The sequence below is a fragment of the Pseudophryne corroboree genome, chromosome 2, assembly GCF_028390025.1.
Source record: "Pseudophryne corroboree isolate aPseCor3 chromosome 2, aPseCor3.hap2, whole genome shotgun sequence".
Taxonomy (NCBI): Eukaryota; Metazoa; Chordata; class Amphibia; order Anura; family Myobatrachidae; genus Pseudophryne; species Pseudophryne corroboree.
Window position 1 is genome coordinate 609,744,786 of NC_086445.1, and position 15,806 is coordinate 609,760,591.

Sequence of the window (15,806 nt, forward strand, 5' to 3'; positions counted from 1 at the left end):
GGTGATAAGTTAAGCGGAGACCTGGGAGTGGTTCTGATGCTGTACAACTAGTGGCAAAGCTTCTGGCCACAGCAATCCAGTTTCAGCCATCACTTTTCTCAGCTTGTTCAATAGTGCTGTTCACTCTCTCTACCTTTGCACTCGCCTGTGGCCGGTACGGAGTATGTAGCTTGCTATTAATTCCCATCAGTTTGCACATGACCTGAAAGACTTCACCTGTAAAATGGGTACCCCTATCACTTTCAATCATTCTAGGGATACCATATCTACACACAAATTCTTGCACAATTTTCTTTGCAGTGAATGTAGCAGTATTTGTGGCAGCAGGGAACGCTTCTACCCAGTTGGAAAATACATCAATACATACTAACACATATTTAAAATTCCTACAGGGTGGTAACTGTATAAAGTCGATTTATATTACCTGAAAAGGTCCATCTGTAGGAGGGATATGGGATGGCTCTGTTGGTATTATCTTACCAATATTCTTCCTCAAGCAAGTAAAACATGTCATTGCTCTCTTACCTGCATGAGAAGAGAATCCTGGTGCACACCAGTAGGCTCTTACCAGCTTGCACATACCCTCTTTGCCCAGATGAGTCAGACCGCGTGCCGCCTCAGCTAGACTTGGAAGATATGCTGTGGGGGCCACTGGCTTACCGTGTCCACCTGTCCAAAGTCCTGAGGACTCCTGACCGTACCCATTCGATTTCTAGACCACCTTTTCCTATAGGGAACACAAATTTTGCATTTCAATTAGCTGTTGCGTGTTGACCGTGTTAAATGTCATCAGTGATGGGATGTTCGTCTGTATGGGGGTGCTTGCTGCTGATTTAGCAGCTTCGTCTGCCCGGCTGTTACCAAGTGAAATTGGGTCTTGGTTGTAAGTGTGTGCTTTGCACTTGATAACAGCCACTCTGGTTCCTGTATTGCTGTAAAAAACTATTTGATGTGGGACGCATGCGCTACAGGTGTGCCAGCTGCCATCATGAAATTTCTGAGGCGCCACAGGGCCCCAAAATCATGCACCACTCCAAAGGCGTACCTAGAATCTGTGTTTATATTAGCTGACTTACCCTTGGCCAATTCACATGCTCTGGTTAGGGCGACCAGCTCAGCAACTTGTACTGAGTGCGGTAGGCCTAGGGGTTCAGCTTCTATGATACCTTCATCATCTACAACTGCATATCCAGTGCACAAGTCTCCCGATTCCGTCTGTCTGTGGCAACTACCGTCAGTGTAGAAGGTAAGGTCTACTCCTTCCAGTGGGTTGCCACTGATGTCAGGTCTCGCAGTGAAAGTTTGGTTCAGGTATTCCATACAATCATGCGTATCAGTATCTGCACTAAATTCTCCTTCACCATCATTCTCATCCTCCACCCTTTGTGCCTGTACAGGTATACTTGGCAAGTAAGTTGCAGGATTTAGTGAGCTGCATCTCTTAATGGTGATGTTTACAGGGGCCATCAGTGATAATTCCCAATTTGTAAACCGAGCAGATGAGACATGTCTGGTTTGGGCGGAGTTTAGTAAGGCTGATACTGCATGAGGTGTATGGATGGTCAAGTCGTGTCCGAACACTACGTCCTCGCTTTTACTTACCAGCAAAGCTATCGCTGCAACACTTCGCAAGCAAGTGGGGAGAGACCGCGCTACAGTGTCCAACTGTGCACTGTAGTAAGCTACCGGTCTGCTGGCATCACCATGTCTCTGTGTTAAGACTCCTGCCGTGCACCCAGCACTTTCAGTACCGTACAATTCGAAGGACTTCTCATAATCTGGCATACCTAATGCAGGTGATTGTGATAGACACTGTTTGAGTCTCTCAAAGGCCAGTTCAGACTCATCTGTGTGAGATATCCGTTCCGGTTTGTTCGAAGAGACCATTTCTTGCAAAGGTAAAGCCAGTATAGAGATCCCTGGAATCCAGTTTTGACAGTACCCATACATTCCAAGGAAAGTGCGGATCTGTTGCTGAGTTTGTGGCAGAGTCATGTCGCGAATTGCCTGTATTCTATCAGCGGTGAGGTGTCTAAGTCCTTGTGTCAAGCAGTGTCCCAAATAATTGACCCTGGTCCGGCACAACTGCAACTTATCCTTTGAAACCTTGTGTCCTGTATGGGAAAGATGAAATAGAAGCTGTTTCGTATCTTTCAAGGATGATTCGATTGAGTCAGAACACAACAATAAATCATCGACATACTGTATTAGCACTGATCCACTCTCAGGTTGAAAGGATTGTAAACAGTCATGTAAGGCCTGGGAGAAAATACACGGGCTGTTAATGAAACCTTGGGGAAGACGAGCCCAGGTGTACTGTACTCCCCTGTACGTAAAGGCAAAGAGGTATTGGCTGTCAGGGTGAAGAGGGACAGAAAAGAAAGCAGAACAGAGGTCAATGACAGTGAAGAATTTTGCTGTAGAGGGAATTTGCATGAGGATGACAGCTGGATTGGGCACTACGGGGAATTGGCTCTCAACTATTTTGTTTATCCCCCTTAGATCCTGCACTAGCCTGTAACCCCTCCCCCCACTCTTTTTCACAGGGAAGATGGGACTATTGGCGGTGCTGGACGTCCTGACTAGGACGCCCTGCTGCAGCAGCCGCTCTATGACGGGGTACACTCCTAATTCTACCTCTGGCTTCAGAGGATACTGAGGGATTTTTGGAGCTATCCTACCATCTTTTACTTGTACTGCTACTGGAGCTACATTCGCCATCAATCCAGTGTCCTGTCCATCTTTGGTCCAAAGGGAACCCGGTATTTGCGAGATCATTTCCTCTACCTTTGATGGACACGTGTCTTTAACAGTAGAATGCGACATTAGCGTTTGAGGGGTGTCTGGTATATCTTGCACTTCTTGAGCGTGGTTCTCAGGTATATCCAAGATGACACCCTCAGGAGTACAGTATATGACACACCGCATTTTACACAATAAGTCTCTGCCGAGTAGATTAGTCAGTGCCGATGCAGCCAACAGAAAAGAATGTTTGGTTTGCAAGGGCCCTATCGTAATCTCTGCAGGTCTACTCAAAGGGTATTGTTGCACCATTCCTGTTACTCCCATTGCCGAAATCATTTTACCCGTGGTTTTTACACCTGATGTGGAATTCAACACTGATCTGGCCGCCCATGTATCTACAAGGAAAGGTAATGGTACACCAGCTACATCAACCAAGACCTCAGGTTCACTACCAAGGCTAGCAATCAACTTCACTGGCTGCAGACTACAGGTGTGGCCCAATCCCTATTGTGTAGTGGGACCCTCCCGCAGTGCATTGGCAGCTACAATATGTGAGGGGGTAGCTGTGATTTTTCGGAGGCCTGCCAGTCCCTCCTTGGTGGATACCTCCTTGTTTCCCCTCTATGTGGCTCATAATCTCTCCTATATGGTCCCTGATCCCAATTATGTGAATTGTAGTATGGCTCGTATTCAGGTCTAGGGGGTCTGTATATGTTATGTGTCCCTTTATTCCTACAGTCCCTTGCAAAATGTCCTTCCTTATTACAATAGAAGCATACTATTGACCGTGACTTACCATCAGGGGTCTGGGGTTTTGGCTGATGGGGTTTTCCTGTAAGAGCCTGTATACTCACCGTCATCAGCTTATCCCCTTGCGACTCCCTGTGCTTACTGATGTTCCGATCGTGCTTGACAGCGGACTCGCTCAACGCAGCCACCGAGATACCTCTCCAATTAGGTAGCGAGGTTTGCACCCTTGCTCTCAGTGCCTCCTTTAACCCGTCCATTAATACAGAAACAGCTACCTCCCTGTGATGTGCATTATCCTTAATATCCTCGATCCCAGTATATCTAGCTATTTCCTGCAGTGCTCGATGGAAATACTCAGATGCCATTTCACCTTCCTTTTGTCTTATGGAGAAGATTTTATTCCATTTAACAACAGTAGGGAAATACACTCCTAATTGCAGGTGGATTTGCCGTACATTCTCCTGATTGTATTCATCAGTGAGAGGTACCTCTGCATCTAACTTACAATCCGTTATGAATTTTGGGATGTCAATATTTGAGGGTAAACACACCCGTAGCACTGTTCGCCAATCTTTATTTGTGGGCTCATGGGCGTTACCTAACTCTTTAATGAATCTCTGGCATCCGACTAGATCTTTCCTGGGATCGGGAAATTCTGACATTATTGACCTTAACTCTGCCCGGGACCAGGGACAATGCATGGCAATGTTCCTGATGGGAGTCACCCCCTGAGTGTCAGTTTTCCCATTGGGAACTACAATCACCCTGACAGGATTTAATTTAACTACATCATTTTGGCTTGACTCTATAATGTGGGGAGCTATTGTCTCTGCATAGTGTATGGTGCCGTAATTACCTGTGGACATGACCTCACTTATCCCTCCACTAGGGAGCCTTGCTACAACTCTTGGTGGTTGGGCCGTGCCCACCTGGGTGTCCTGTATGGTGGCTGCTAGAGAGAGTTCTGATATCGTGCTGGGCTCATCTTCCTGCTCACAGTCCTGAGGAAAATTTAGAACGGGATACAACTGGCAAGGGTTAAGGTTAGGGTTAACACATTTATCAATCATTTTCCTATCCTTTACCTATGCACCATTGCTTGTAGCCAATTTCTCCCCATCAATATATGGTGGTGGTGGTGGTGCGCTCGCAATTGCTTTCCCGCTAGATTTGAAACTTGCTGTGCAAGCCAGTTCCTTTTGCATCTCCCCCTCTTGCTGCCACAGGTTTAAACAATTTGTATGTCTGACCCTTTGTTTTCTGGATTTAATCAGACATACTTTAATCCTTATGTTCTGTAACACCTCTGATTCAAAGTTACCAACTTTTGGGAATGGGGCCCTATCTTCCGCAGTCATTCGTACCCACTCATTGCAAAAAGCCTCCGTGTGTGAACCATATTTTTTACACATAATAAACCTTGCTGACCCTTTCGGCCGCAATTCTGACCTTCTCGGTCCCAACTCTTCTGCCTGAACCCTAGCTACCAAACGCCCACTGCTTGTGCAATTGGATCCCATCGCGGACTTTTTGCCTATAAATGCAATCCCCAAATGCACAATACAATAGACGGTGAAAGACACCTAACGCTTTCACTCGCTCCTTCTCCGCTGACGTACCACGACTCACTCCAATAGTGAACACCGCGTACCAACTGAGGCCCTAACTGGCTTCTATTCACTGGAAGTTTTTAGGAGTAACTTACCTCTTCCAGCAAATATCCACCGCTGAAGATTTTACTGAGAGAGACCAGCGAAAACTTCCCTTTTTGACTTACACAAATCACGCTTGCGTATGCTCTACACAGCGATAATGATACCGCGATTTTACGCAAAAGCTCGTAAAAAGGGTATCAAGTTGCGCTATGTATCACACCCACAAACATGCGGTCCAATCGCACAGCGTATAGGTACTTGTTACCTATCCGCCCTACGACCACTGGAATTGAATCACAAGCTGCGAAACCTCAGCCGGAGCGTAATACAAAACCTTTAAACTTCAATTCACAATTTTTATACTTCTGCACAATGCACAATCCTATATTACGCTCCTCTACAAATCACCTCATGGTTTGCTTATTATCTCTACCTTTATTAACGTGAGTCAGCCGCCTCACGCCACCAAGTCTCCACTCACTTGGTGTACCCACGGGACCCGAATTTCCGGGATTCAAATCATCTCACTCCGCTTTCACTCACTCAAATATACCTTGTTTTTCTGTACAGAAAATGTTTACTCCCTTTAGGTCAGCAGCTTTTTTCCAGAGGTGCTTACAGTTTTTAAACTAAATTTAGAGTAACCTGCTTTTGAAATCGGATAGTTATGTGCTATTGTATTAAATGTCTACTATCCCACCTTAATTGAACGAATATCGTGTGCTTTGTACTTAGCGTCCGTATTCCTATGCAACCTTGCGTAAACACGCGACCAGCGTGCCTTTTACGCCACACGCGCTCTCCTGTACTTTGTCTGGACCACGTGTACCAAACGTGCGTCCGCAATAAAACAAATCACACAATCTCTATAAATGTGACCAATACAAACTATAATTACTCACTTAACACACCCCACACTTGTTCCGTATAACCCTTTACGACTGGGCAAGAGCTGCGTTTTGTGTTTTCTTATAATTACTCCCTTAAATACATTTATTTCAAATTTATCTATATAGCAAACAAATGTATCCGATTTCACACAGGTTTAAGAATGATTACTACCCTATGGCAACAATGTATCGGAGAGTCTGCAAACTATTGGTACGCTTTGTGTACGCTCTTGGCTCCAAAATTACACAGACTTTTAAATAGCTTTTTTCCTGTTTAACTCCGGGCTCTATCAGCACCTCTATAGACCAGACAGAGCAGACGCAGTCTAATCAGCACACAAATAGGGTTTTTAGAACATCCAACAACCAGGAAAAGGTTTAACGTAGATATCTTTCCACCCTTTGCTGATAGATAAAAGTCTGATATGACCTGCTAGCCTTTGAGTATGTGAAAAACCGGATCGAGCGCCCAATTGTAAATGTTGATTTCTTACAGGACTAAAAGCAACACTTTAAAAAGACATTCAATACACTTTAAATGGAGCCGCTGCGGCGCTGTAATCAATCCTTAGCCTACGTACTTTTTACCCAGTTTGCGTACAAAGCCCCGTACCGTGTACGCACTTTGCGTACAAACGGCACGATGGTCGTACAAAGTACACGTGGTGCATACACACACAAAGACATGCCGTGAGCACTTTGCAGCTACACGTGTGACTAGATTACACTTATATAACACTAGCAGGGAAAAAGAGACACAACACCAATTTGTATTTCAAAGACTATGTTGGGATCTGACCCACCAACGGTTCTTTACTAGCAGGGGGTTACAATAACAACAATACAATACAATAAGAAAATGGCTACAGTCAATGGTACATATGTTTGGTCTCACCTGCGCTTCCCGGTCCGGTCCTCAGTCTTCAAGGGTGATGACCTTCAGAGATTGAGAGAGTGACCTGGCCTGCAGCTGGCTATTTATACATTTGTCCAAAACCTAACACAATGGAAACTGTAATCCCTTTGTCCATTGGACACAGGGATGGTCATTTACAGTACAGGAGAGGTCATAGGTCGATTTGAATAGGTGGGCGATGTCTGTTTCAGGTGCAGTTGCAGATGTTCTCTTCTGGGTTCCCACCGCATATCGAGTGTCTAATAAATACAGTTAATATTTATATTCTGCTCCTGTGCATAACTATTCTCAGGAGCGTGCGATCTTCTGCAAACTAACACCGGAATATTGCTCTTAAAATACCCTACAGCTGGATACCAAACACCACCTTATAACCTAGTTCTGTCCCCTCCTATCCTGTAAAGGTGAATCCATTTGTTCTTGTACCATTTAAACATGTGTAACTCGCTGGTGTGGTGCAGGGAGACTATGTGTACATTGTGTACTATTTGGATTAAATATGTCATGTGTTTTTTATGGCTTTTCCATGCGATTACAAACACTACCGTAATTACTCATACCACGCACTACTACGCAGGACCACGGGAGCGACCATATGCAAATTGTGAATATGCGCACGCACGGCAGAACAAGTACGCGCACGGAGGCCATCTGTGTGTAGTTTGTACGTGATGTGTGTACTGAAATATTTTCGACTTCGACAGCTCGCAATCACATTCATTTCAGGTTTGGAACTTGCCGTGCGAGCCAGCTCCCTTTGCACATCTACCTTTTGTTGCCATATATTTAAACAGTAGTTACGTCTGATCCTTTGTTTCTTAGACTTGATCAAACATATTCTATTCCTTACATTCTGCAGTACCTCTGGTTCAAAATTACCCTTCCTAGGGAATGATGCCCTATCATCAGCAGTCATACATACCCATTCATCACAAAAAGCCTCTGCGTGTGGACCATACTTCCCACACATTATCAACCGAGCGGACCCTCTTGGCCTCAGCTCTCCAGCCTGAACCCTGGCTGCCGAACGCCTCTCGCTTGTGCACTTGGCTCCCATTGTGTGCTTTTTAAACACAATCCCCAAATGAACAATACAAGCAGACGGTGAAAGTCCTCAGAGTTCTCCCACCAAGTCCTTCTCCGCTGGCCGTACCATGACTCACTCCAATAGTGACCACTGCGTACCCAGTGAGGTGCCTACCAGCTTCTGGTCTCTACCCACTGGAAGTTTTGTAGGATGAGAAATAACTTATCATTTAACTTCTAGGAAAAATCAGCACCTTATTTCACAAGTGTTTGGGCTGCTGTGGCCGCTACGTGTATGCGAAAAACCTCTAAGAATGTATGTACGTTGCGTAGGCACGCCGACACGCTGTGAGCACAATGCAGCTGCACGTGTGGGTGAATACACTTTAAACCCCTAACAGGAATGGAATGCGACACCAATTGTATATGTTATGTTGTGGTCCAACGCAGCAACAAATATTTACTTAAAAAGGGGGTACAACAGAAATACAACAATATAAGAGAAAGCTACAACCAATGGATACATGCGTTTGTTCGCCTGCGCCACCCGGATCCGGTCCTCAGTCAGTCTAGCAAGATGACTTTCAGAGAATTAGACTGGGACTGGCCAGGAGGCTTGGCTTTTATACACTTGTCCAAAACATAGTACAAAGGAAACTGTAATCTCTTCTTTCATAGGTCAAAGGGCTGGTCATTTACAGTACATGAGGGGTCATAGGTCGGTTTGAATAGGTGGGCGATGCCTGGTCCAGGTGTACTTGCAGGTGTCCTCCACTGGGTTCCTGCCGAATATCAAGAGTACAGTAATTACAGTGTGATATTAATATTGTATTCCGGCGCATATCTATGCGCAGGAACATGCTACATTCTGCAAACTGCGATCGGAATATTGCCCTTGAAATACTGTACATCTGGATACCAAACACCACATCCTACCCTAATTCTGTCCCCTCACATCCTGTAAAGTTGAATCCCTTTGTTGCTATACCTCTGAAGCAAATGTAACTCGCTGGTGTGGTGTATGTGGGCTATGTGTAAATTATGCACTATGTGGTTTAAATATCAGATATGTCTTTGTGGCTTTTCCATGCGAATGCGTATGCTACCGTATTTACTCATACGATGCGCTAATACGCAGGGCTTCATGAGCCAATGTACGCAACGTGCGGGTATGCGCAAGCACGGCAGAACAAGCACCCGCACGGAAGCCACTCTGTGTGGTGTTTGCACGTGATGCAGGTGTGTATAATATTTTCAACTTCGACAAGGCCCATAAGGCAGGATGGATCCCTGGATTCATGTCATTTATGGCAGATTTGGCAGGAATTGTGATTCATCTGTCCAGCCAGAGTTTTTTCCAGTTTTCAACTGACCAATATTGGTGAGCAAATTCCCGCTGTAGCCTCAGATTCCTGCATTGACAAGAGTAGAACCCGCCAGCGTGGTTTTCTGCTACTGCAGCCCAACCACTTCAAGGTATAACATGCTGTGTGTTCAGAGAGCTCTTCTGCACACCACAGTTGTAACACATGGTTATTTGAGTTAGTGACGCATTCCTGTCAACTTAAAACAATTTGGCCTTTCTCCCCTGACCTCTATCATTAACAAGGCATTTTAGTCCACAGAACTACTGCATACTGGAAGGGTTTTTTTTTTTTTTTTTGCACACTATTCTCTGTAAAATCTGTAGAATGTTTAGCATGAGTTTTAGGAGAACAGCCGTTCCTGAGATATTCAAGCACCACCCCATCCAACAAAAACAATCATTCCATGGTCAAGATCACTTTGATTACATTTACTCCCTATTTTGGGGGGGTGAATCATTTTGTCGACAGTAACTAGGTTAACAGTCATTAGGTCAACCACTATTGGTCGACAGTGACTAGGTTGACAGTCATTAAGTCAACATGTGAAAGGTCAACATGGAAAAAGGTCGACAGGAGTTTAAAAAATTGGTGTTGTTTTCTTCGTAAAATAACCGGGAACCCGAATTAGTGCACCATGTCCCCTCGCTTCGCTCGCCATGCTTTGGGCAAGGTGCCTCTCTGCACTCAGCACAGGTTACTATTTCCAATTGTAGTCCACGTGGATCTATGGAAAAGTTCAAAAAATGAAGAAAAAATATTTAAAAACTCATGTCGACCTGTTCATGTGTCAACCTTTGCCATGTCGACCTAGTGACCATGTTGACCTAATGAATGTCGACCTAAGTGATGTTGACCTAAAGACTGGATACTCTATTTTGTTATTTGGCTTGAACAATAAGGGAACTTCTTGACAATGGGGTTATAGTAAAGTCCGAGTTCGGCGGCCGTGCGAGATGCCGGCTAAACTCACTTTTTTTTAAAAGGGCAATCATGTACAAGGCATGCTTAGCCTTGTACATGATTGCCCCTTTTAAAAAAAACCTCCGAGCTTGGCCGGCATCCCGTACAGCCGCCGGACTTCATTACATCCCGGCCAATGCCTTCATGCATTGAGTTTCTGCCACATGATTGGCTGATTACATATTTGCACTATTGAGCAGCTGTACAAGTGTACCTAATAAGTAACCATTCAGAGTGCAGTTTATTGTAATTATATATTATATTGAATGTCTCGAATACATGTGAATTTACAATAATATCATTGTAACTAAAAGGAAATATAGACAGGCTAGTGCCACATTTTTTCTGTGAACATTAAATTTGCAGGCAAACAGGTAGTGGCAAACATTTGCACTAAGTAGCAATATGTGACAAGCCGATTATTATAATGGCCTTGTGAGAACATCTGTCTTGCTTACACTATAAAGATAGAGCTATATATATATATATATATATTTATATATATACACATGTATGCATACATACTCCTCCCCTTGCATACCAAGACTGGACGGCTGCTGAAAGTAAAATTGACTAGAGCTTGCAAACACACTGACAACAAACCCTACATGCACAGCTAAGCAAAGCTCTCACTCTGCTAAGTTATCCTCCAGTTACAGAAATACATTTAGACATAGCTTTCATAAATTGTAATAAGTGTTGCTTCATTTCTTCAATCAAGTGGTGTGGACTCATCCTCTGGATCAATTTGGTAAGTGTGTAATTGGCTATTGACATCTGCCACACTAATTCACTGACAATTCTAAAGTTCATGTGCTATTTATTGTACTGTAAATATTCCCATAGCATATACAGTATGCTCTATACCACAGTAGTGTGCATTATCTCTCACACAGAGTCTCTAAATCTGTCTTTGACGAAGTTTTACTTCTCATCAGCCTTGTCTGTTAACAGTAGGATTATAGCACAGAGTTCTTTTCTGTACTATTAATAATGGTTCTCCTCTAGAGGGCAAGGTCATGTCACATGACCAGGACAGCTACTGTGCTTCACCTTATTTTACAAAACACTCTCTAGCAGACAGACTTATTCACACTTCTTTCTATATTGACTATGCTACATCATCGTCATTTTGCTTGCATTATAATACATAGACAATGAATGATCTATAAATTGTGTTACAGTGATTGTGTTAATAGTTAAAAAGCTAGTTTCTAGCTTTCTTTTAACCAAGTGGATCTACCAGATATAGAGGTGCTTGGGAGTGATATTATTGAATGGTCAAGAATATTCTTTATTATATTTTTTCCGATCGTGTTATATTTCCAGCCTTAGATGTTTAGGGCTGCCAGTGTTGCCTCTACTGACAGTTTTAACTCTAGTGTATTGTAAACACAAGAATGGCAATTTTTTGGGATGAGATCTCACCAATGACAGAAAAATGGGAGTACAATAAACATGTATACCATATTATTAGAGTAGTATTTGTAAATTAAATATCATAAGCTTATAATAACAAAAGTGAATATTGTGGTTCATTGCAATGAATTGTATGTTCACTATTGACTTTGAACTTTGTACAATAAGGCACAGTGTTATTACAATCTGCAAAACTTGCTCCAGTGGTCATAAATGTGAACTATACTGGCACCTATAGCTGTTTATACATAAATATATTTGTGCTTTACAAATATACAGTATTGGTATGCATGGTATTATAAATTAGGCAGGCAACTGTTTTCCAAATGCCGTCGCTACTCTAAAGTAACAATTTTAATTGACATGGCAAAGTTTGGCCTCGCTATCATCCCAAATGCATTCCAATCTTTGCAAGTCTACATTGTTCGTTTATTTTCCACTTCACAAAAGAAATGTACAGTATTTCAGAACCCACTCTGTGTTTTAACTCACATTGTAATGACACACTTCACTAGATTTGTTTACTACACAGAAAATATGTATTACTTGTTATCCAGGCACTGGTGTTGATAGAGTTAAATGTATGTGATATCGTGTTTTGGTATTGAATTTGTCTTACTTTGATTTTAAAATGATATTTACACAAGTTTATCTAACCAAGACACTATTAAATTTCACTTCTCGGGTCTTTTTCTATGAAACAAACATACTTTGGGATCCATTCACTACCACTTTTAGTATAACAAAAATACAAACTAACATGCATGCTCAAGGCCTGAGAATATCTGGAGGGGGATTTCTGAACAAGACTCAAGTTCTACCGGTTTCCTGACAAGTGTTTGCACTGGCTAGTAGCTATAGCACCGACTACACCACTCTTCTGTAAAATAACGACAGGACTAAGACATTCCACTAAATTGTTACTCTAAACCTGAGATCATAACAATCCAGAATTACTGTTGAACCTATGTTTAATGTGGTGATGTCATTAGTACTTAAATTGGTTAAATTATATATGAACAATGGGGGTAATTCCGAGTTGATCGCAGCAGGAACTTTGTTAGCAGTTGAGCAAAACCATGGCCCTCATTCCGAGTTGATCGGTCGCAAGGCGAATTTAGCAGAGTTACACACGCTAAGCCGCCGCCTACTGGGAGTGAATCTTAGCTTCTTAAAATTGCGACCGATGTATTCGCAATATTGCGATTACTAACTACTTAGCAGTTTCAGAGTAGCTCCAGACTTACTCTGCCTGTGCGATCATTTCAGTGCTTGTCGTTCCTGGTTGACGTCACAAACACACCCAGCGTTCGCCCAGGCACTCCCACCGTTTCCCCGGCCACTCCTGCGTTTTTTCCGGAAACGGTAGCGTTTTCAGCCACACGCCCCTGAAACGCCGTGTTTCCGCCCAGTAACACCCATTTCCTGTCAATCACATTACGATCGCCGGAGCGAAGAAAAAGCCGTGAGTAAAATTACTTTCATCATAGTAAAGTTACTTGGCGCAGTCGCAGTGCGAACATTGCGCATGCGTACTAAGCGGATTTTCACTGCGATGCGATGAAAAATACCGAGCGAACAACTCGGAATGAGGGCCCATGTGCACTGCAGGGGAGGCAGATATAACATGTGCAGAGAGAGTTAGATTTGGGTGTGGTGTGTTCAATCTGCAATCTAAATTGCAGTGTAAAAATAAAGCAGCCAGTATTTACCCTGCACAGAAACAAAATAACCCACCCAAATCTAACTCTCTCTGCACATGTTATATCTGCCTCCCCTGCAGTGCACATGGTTTTGCCCAACTGCTAACAAAATTCCTGCTGCGATCAACTCAGAATTACCCCCAATATACATACAATATTAAGTAATTTGGTACACAGGTACATTCATCTGTTTCCTCTAAATGTTTACCTTAAAACAAAGAGCACATGCATAGTTGAGGGACGACTTTTGTAGCTCATACACTTGTGAGATATGGCATACAATCCTACGATTTCAACCGCATCTGTGAGAGAAATCGAAGGATTGTATGCACATTTAAGGTACCATGCGACGCGATGCGTGGGCACGCTGCTCGAATATCGCGTCTCATGATAGTATGTGCTGCACTTAATATTTATCGCATTGCAGTGCAATCGCATGTGTTTTAAAAACACATGCGATATATCGCACTGCGATGCGCGATGGGCCCCCGCCGGGAGTGGCCAGAGGCCGCTCCCACTGGGCGGTGACATGCCCATCACGTGATTACCATGCGATCTATCGCATGATCGCATGGTAATCACTTTGGCAGTTCAGGCTTGATTTCATCGCACCTGAACTGCCGGTGCGATGCCCCACGATGTCGCATCGCACAAGTGTATGGGCACCATAAATGTGACCATCCACTACTCAGACTTGTCTGAACTGCAGATCGCATCAGATTTCTCTTGAACTCTCCCGGGAGCATCCCATGAATCGGATCGGACCCTGGCTTTAATTTTCACTACATTCACTTCAGATATATCTGATGCGATCTATCATGTGCCAGGTCTATCTGATGCACACATGCTACATGTGATTGATCTGATGATGCTGCTGCTGCCTCCGCCGCATTCTGTGGTGGGTGGGAGTGGCCAGGGAGATGCCAGTCAAGTGACACTTCAGATGAATCTGATCAGATACATCTGAAGTAAAAAAAACACTCCGATGCTGATTTCTTCAGATTCAGATAAATAGTTGGGGCAGCCCAAAAAATCTGTAGTTCAGACATATCTGACATGGGACTGCATATAGAATCGGAAGAGCCATCCAATGTGACACTTTTCTTCAGATTTTTCGGTCAGATGCGTTGAAATCTGAAGAAAAGTGCCCAAATCGGACTAGTGGATGGGGGCCTTTAGGGGTTGATGTTGCAAGCAGTGAAAAGAGTGGAGAAGTGGACCAATGGAGTAGTTGTCCCTAGCAACCAATCAGCTTTGAGATAGCATTTTACATAATGTACTTGATAAATGCTAAGTAAATGTGGGCTGGTTACATCTCCAGTCTTTTCACTGTTTAATACATCAGCCTCTTATACTCTAGATATAATTGATTCCTAAAAGATAAGAGTTTCCAGGGGATAGAGATGAGGGAAAAAATGGACTATTCAGGTAATAAAAAAACTAAAAATCTAACTGATCTTTACCTCTATTGTATTTAAAACCATTAGCGCATCCTTGCTCTCTCCATTTCAAATTTAATTTATTTTTATTTTTAATATAATGACATAGATGAAAACCACAGGATAGATGTAGACTACCTTCCAGTATTTATCATTGATCCCAAACAGAACATGCATGGTCATTTTACAAGAGCACACTGGGAAACAGAACGGATCAAAACAATAGGAGGGGTGTGCAATAATTTTCCTTATGTGCAGTACATGCACTATATGGATAAAAGTTTTCAGATGCCTGACTATTACTCCAACAGGGAATGTAATATATTGTATTCAAATACATATACTTTAATATGGAGTTGGTCCCCCTTTTGCAGCTATAACAGCTTCCAATCTTCTTAGAAGGCTTTCCACAAGATTTTGGTGTGTTTCTGTGGGAATTTTTTGCCCATTCATTATGTAGAGCATTTATGAGGTCAGGCACTGATGTTGGACAAGTAGGCCTGGCTCGCAATCTCCGTTCCAGTTCATCCCAAAGGTGCTCACTGGGGTTGATGTCAGGGCTCTGGGCAGGCCAGTCAGGTTCATGACACCAAACTCATCAAACCACTATTGCTTTGTGCACTGGGGAACAGTCATGTCGGAATAGAAAAGGGCCTTCCCCAAACTGTTGCCACAAAGTTGGAAGCATAGCATTGTCCAAAATGTATTGGCATGCTGAAGCATTAAGAATGCCCTTCACTGGAGATAAGGGGCCTAGCCCAAACCCTGAAGAACAGCCCCATAGTATTAACTCTCCTCCACCAAACTTCACAGTTGGCATAATGCAGTCAGGCAGGTAATGTTCACTCAGCATCCGCCAAACCCAGACTCATCCATCTGACTGTCAGAGAAGTGTGATTCATCACTCCATATAACACGTTTTCACTGATGAACAGT

At 43.3% G+C, this 15,806-nt stretch overlaps 1 protein-coding gene across 3 annotated transcripts in view; it reads left to right on the plus strand.

The window, feature by feature from the left end:
• The first annotated feature begins 10,897 nt into the window (after nucleotides 1-10,897).
• Nucleotides 10,898-15,806, plus strand: part of ZNF593OS (ZNF593 opposite strand) — a 35,082-nt gene continuing 30,173 nt past the window's right edge. For all 3 annotated transcript variants that reach the window (XM_063954750.1, XM_063954751.1, XM_063954752.1), the window contains exon 1: nucleotides 10,898-11,060. The gene's annotated coding sequence lies outside the window, so the exon portion shown is untranslated. The remainder of the gene's footprint in view (nucleotides 11,061-15,806) is intronic.